Consider the following 6,110-nt stretch of genomic DNA (forward strand, 5'->3'; position numbering starts at 1 on the left):
TAAGACCTGGTCTTATTTTACTATAATATAAGACTGGATCTTATCTAACATAATATAATGTAAGACCAGGTCTTATATTAATTTTTGCTCCAAAAGACGCATTAGAACTGATTGTCTGGCTAGGTCTTATTTTTGGGGAAACACGGTAGTTCCTCAAGAATGCTTTCCGATATACCCCTTTTCCCTGTATCTCTAACTCTCTCTCTACTGGAAATTTTCTCTTGTGGATAAAACATGTTTAACCCTATCTTAAGCAAAACAAAACCCTCCTTTCTACCCTAGCACTTTACCTCCTGCTGTCTCTGCACATGTAAGCTTACTGAAAGTGTGGCTTATTATATTAAGTCTCCACCAGACTCCCTCTTGACATTGTGGGGACCCAGGCAAGAGCCTGAACACTGTATGGCTAAATGTTTAAAAGTTATATATCAAGTTAGTGAGCTGTTAAATGAAACGTGTTCTATTGTTCCAGCTTGATTAATACACCTAGGGTCAGGATCAAATTCAGAATTGTCCGAGTCCTTGGAGTGCTGGGGTCCAGCATGGTTTTGTAGGGGAGAGTTGAAGCTGGTCCTCTGGTTCACAGCCAGCCTTTCTTATGGTACACTTCTGGCTCCATTCCTCATCGTGAGGGAGCCTGAATGTATCCATGTGGAAACCCCAGACCACATATCCAAGACCAGTCTTACTCCTTCTCATCCTGTCAATGGCTGACTCTTGGCCATTCCTTACGCTAGGAGTATGCTCCCCCATGGCGTGGTCTGATCTCTGCATGGATTGGACTAGAGAGGAAGCCCAGGGGAGAGAGCCTAGAAGTGAGCATGGGGACATTTGGGCAGTAAATTTGGGGTCCTGGATAATCAGAATATAATATGGAAGGAGAGTGTGGGCTCCAGTGGGAATGAGCCTTTGGCCCCAAGCCCAAGGATTTCTTGTCCATGGGGGTGTGTGTGTGTCTGGAGAAGGGTCAGAGCAGAGCCTTGAAAGCACAGGCCAAGTGAAGGCCCTCTCACCTGGTCTAAGGGCATTGGTCATACATAATATAATGTAAGACCAGGTCTTATATTAATTTTTGCTCCAAAAGACGCATTAGAACTGATTGTCGTACTTCTCACTCACTCTTATAGCCTCATTCAAACCAATTTGCTTCTGCCCTCACAGCTTCAAAGGGATCACTGTCCTAAGGATCAACAGTCACTTTAGATTTTTAGCTTGTTTCCTCCTCCTCTTCTTCTCCTCTCTTCCCCGCCTCTCCCCCCTTTTTCCTGACCCTCTCATATTATCTCTGTATTCTTACAGAGTGACTTAAAATTCATATAATTAATCACCGCCTATCTTGTAATGATCCCAAAAATCTACTTCTTGAATTAGACCAATTTTATGAATTCAGTCTCATAAGAATTACAAATTCAACTGAACCCATTAGGTTCCTCCCCCTTTCTTTTGCATTCCCAGTCTCAGGAAACAACCACTTATCACTGAGATGCACAGGCCAGAAACCCAAGTGTCTGTCTTTCATGATTCCTCCTTCTCCCTCATTCTTCATGTCTACTTAGTGACTATATCTTGTTGATTCTACCTGCTACACATTTGAAGATTCTTTCCCTCGCTTTCCATCCCCTTTGCTATGGTATTAGTTTAGTCCTTTGATAGCATTTATTTAAAGTAACTGAATAGTCTCTTAAGAATTCACTGCTATAACTCATTTTTCAGTCTATTGCAAAAATGATTGTCCTAAAATGAAAACATGATCATGTCCTTCCTCTGCTTTTATTCCTTCATTGGCTCCTTCATGTTGTTCGTGATAAAATTCAGAGTCCTAAGCGCACTGTAACGTTTTCCCCATGCCCATTCCATCCTTGAGCTAAAACATACAACTCACACCATGCTGCTCCTTTTTCCTGAAGGTCCTTCCTTCCTCTGGTATCTGGCTATTGCCCTTCTGATCCTCAAGACTCAGCACATTGCTCCTCTCTGAAAGGGTAGCCTGACTCCCCAGGCCCTACTGGGCTACCCTCCATCAGTATTTACATAATACCTTGTGCATATTCCTTCAGAACATTTTTTTTTTTTTTTACTATTTTAATTGTGGGTTTAACTGCACGGCTTGCTCACTAGACTGTGAGCTCCATGAAGGCAGTGAACTCATCTTTCATTTCCTCATCCTCAGCGTTGAGCACTATGCCTGGTAATTAGCAGATGTTCAATATAATTGTGTGCGAAGTGCCAGGGAAGGTGCTGGGGAATATCACGATGGGTGACAAAGCCCGTCCTCTGCGGTGCTTACTTCTAGAGGGGAATTAGACAAGTGGTTCCCATGCAGGTGCAGCCTGGTCGATGTTGAGAAGGGAGGGAAGGGAGACGCCTCTAGGTGGGTGTTTTTACACCTATTCAGCGTCATTACATTTGACAAAAGCCATCTCTGCAAAACTGTACTTTTTTCCATAGGTTAATCCCAAACTCCCCTGGAGCCATCCACGGATTTCCAGAGTGGCCCCTTTCTTAGAGCAATCTGCTCTGGCTCTCATCCAGCTGCTCTCCATGGATACGTGCATTTGAAGAGAATTTGAGATGAACTCAAAAGGTGGGTAAAAGTTTTGAAGTTGCATTTATGGGAGGAAGAGGGAAGCTAGATCAGAAGAATGGGCTGAGAGAAGCATCGAGATAGGAAAACTAGCTGGCGCAAGTGACCTCTTTGGAAAGGTGGATTGGGGTCTCTGCTGCAGAAGGTGGAATCTTAGAGTACTGATTTGGTGGGATCACATGGAGTCATGCAATGGTTATAGAGTGGGTTCTAGGGGAAGAGAAAGAAGGTGGGGAGAAGGTTGGGAAGCTGTTGCAGTGTTTGAGGAAAGAAGTATAACTGAAGTAACTGGACAGAGTAGGTGGGATGGGAATGGAAAAGATTAAAATAAAAAACTTAACTTCGATGCCACATGACTCAACAAGAATTCAAGGAGGAAGCAATAAAGATATTCTGATGTTACAAGCCTGGATGTTGGGAAACTGGTCATGCTGTTAATGAAAGAGGGAAGCCAGAGGAAGAATTAACTTGAGGGGGAGGTGACAAGCTCAGACCTGGATGTGCTAAGAATAAGGAACCACCTGGACATTTAGGTAGTCCTCCTCCCCACCAAGTTCAAAGAGATTCTAGGACAATCTTGAGGGGGTCCATTCCTGGAGGTTTCTTAAGCACCCCAAAATATAAACCCCTAAGAGGCTGCATATTTTCCATGTTTAAACTCTAGACAGTTAAGCCTTTCTGGGCACATCCATCATTCTGAGTCATCTCACATGGGACTGACCCTTCTTGTATCTGTTTTAATTCAGCTGTCTTCATGTTTAAAATTTTACTTTTAAATTGTTTTATTGCCAAATTTAGCTTCCTCAAATTAGCATCCCAGTTTCTCTTTATGTTAGTTCCAACCCAGATCCTGTAGCCCTGTGGGAGCAAGGCAGTTAGAGTGGGGTGGGCATGAAGGGGTGACAAGAGAACAGGGTGTGCATCCAGGTCACACTTGGAGTTTTAATTTGGTAGCCCATAAAACTTCTTGTTAAAATATGTGATTTGCTTGAATTTGCTTTTCAAAAATATTGCCTTTTCCTAACTTTCCCTTTTGAACATTTTTGACATCTCTTTTGTTTTAAAATTGGTTGTCTTTCTTTTCTTTTTTAAAGACATCTTTTACTTTTGCCCAAACGTTCTTACCCTCAAAATGGAGACTTCTTTTGGGCAAGCTATTTTGATGCTAACCCTCTGGACGTCAATTCACCAAGGAGCGATCTAGAATGATGTCTGGACACAGGTAGCAGTCACCTGGCATGGAGATTAGTCAGATGATACTATGAGAAACACATGTGATACTAAGATGTATGAAGAAATATGAAGCCGGGGGGGGAGGCAATAATTTCTCCATGTTGTGAATTAGTCAGATTGTAATCTGAATGAGAGGACTGTGTTTTGTGTTGGTCACCACTGTTCAGAGGGATGTGAAAAAATTGGAATGATTGTAGAGACAAGCAACAAAGATGATGAAAGGCGTTGGAGAATAGGTCCTAGGACAAAAGATGAAAAGGTTTTGTGATGTCCTGGAAAGGAAGACCAAGATGGGACATGATTCGGAATAGTTTTTTTATAAGGACATGGTTAATGGAAAGCTAGAGCACTAGAATGTGTGATGGAGGAAGACAGTGAGCAAACTTAAGAAAAAATGTTCTGTCTTGGATAATTTGGGTCAGAGTCAACATTTAACCCTTTCCTATACTCTTAGACATCACTGATTAATCGTCACACTCTTTTCTGCAGTTAGGACCAATCCTCAAAAATCTTCCATTCAGAATTCCAGGCAGCCTCTACCAGTCCTTCAAAAATTTTACTTAAGAAGAAACCCATTTGCTACTATATATTTAGACATTTAACTTTCTGAGGGCTTGAGGTTTTACCAGATGATTTCTCAAAGCTGTTTCCAGAACCGTAATTCTACTAAATCACTTAGTTAAATGAGTTTCATGAGGAATGAACTTAATTTATAGCTCATAAAGGATCTTGACCCTTTGAGCAAACTGGACACCTTCAGAACACTTTTAGTGAAGGAACTGGAGATTTTGTTGCTATTTTATCATATAGAATTTAGCTGTCCTTTCAAACAAGCTCTTCACAGGCAGCCCAGAAAATCTCATGCTGACAAGCTTGAACAAAAAGAAATGTATTGATGGAGCTAGCTATAAGGAAAGTGTATCTACCAGAATCTTCTCTTTGAAATGTACTATTTGGTCCAGGAGAAGAAAATTGACTCTAGGTTGATCCTGAAATCTCATTGGATGAGGAAGGCATTGTGATATTCTAATGAAGCTAATTGAAATCTCTGCTTTCTCTATAGCTCTTTATGCGTTGTTATGAAAAAACCTGATGAACAGTGGTTTTCTGACATGAATCTCTGGGAGGTAAACAGTGATGAATGGCAGATCAGGAAGCTGAAGGGCAGAAATCAATTCTTGCTGTTATTCTTGTAGTAAGTTAGGAGAAGCTTTGGATGAGAGGGGCAGATGTTACTTTTCAAATTGCACTGTTTGGACTTTAGTTGTTTACAAATCTCTGCCTTCCCTGTGGGCCTCAGTTTCTATCTTTAACACATCTACCCTTAACATATGGGGATATATATAAGGGGAATTAAAAAGGTGGTAGATAAGCCAACTTGTTAATGTGTGAATTTTCTTCTCTACTGTCTAATTTCTCTAGCTTTTCTAATGACTTGCATAGTTTGTTTTGCTGAAGGAAAGCCTTTGGATCACTAAGTGGATTAAAATAAAATAAAAATAACTAATTGTGCTTTAAAAGAACATTAAGAATTTCCTACTGTTAAGTTCAAGGGCAGTATCTTTCTCAGTGCCGTTTGGCTCACAGACATACAATCTGGAACCACTAACTTTAAAATACAAAAATACAAGGGATTTTAAAGAACGCCATTTCTTCCAATGAGATCAGGTACAGTTTTCACCATTTTTTTTTTTTTAGATAAATTCACCATATTCCTCCAAGTCAGATGTTTGCATATGTTAACTTGAAGTTTCACCTCTGAGAAAGAAAAGAAAAAAAACCAGCCTTCAAAGTTATTTTTGCTGGTTTTTTTTGGGCAGTTGTTGACCTTTAATGTTTATTGACTTTTCTGTCTTTTCCTTATTTATATCTATATGCCCCACCTCTGTTTTGTTTTAAAACAATGGAGTAACTTCTTGAAATTTGAGCTAATATAATTGCTGATTAGGCTGGTAATCAAAAGAAATGTACGAGACCTCATTGGGGAGACATCTTGCTTCCCATCACACGGGTATACATATGGTGCTCTATTGCTGCTTACCCAAAGTAGCCACTGGGTACCTTCTGGGACAAGCTCTGATAGGGTGTCCAGAGTCAACATTGCAGAGAGAATATTCCCAACATAGTGCCCCTATCACCCTGGGGCATGGAAACTCCAGAGGGACGGGTTGGCTCTTCTTGCTCCCATTTTGCCTGCCTACACACAGCAGGCTCACCTGACTCACCTACAGAGCAGAGCTCAAAAAGAGAGGGAGCCTCCTGCCATATTCAGTAATGATAATTCTGAAAGAGA

The sequence above is a fragment of the Rhinolophus ferrumequinum genome, chromosome 10 (genome assembly GCF_004115265.2).
Source record: "Rhinolophus ferrumequinum isolate MPI-CBG mRhiFer1 chromosome 10, mRhiFer1_v1.p, whole genome shotgun sequence".
Classification (NCBI taxonomy): Eukaryota; Metazoa; Chordata; class Mammalia; order Chiroptera; family Rhinolophidae; genus Rhinolophus; species Rhinolophus ferrumequinum.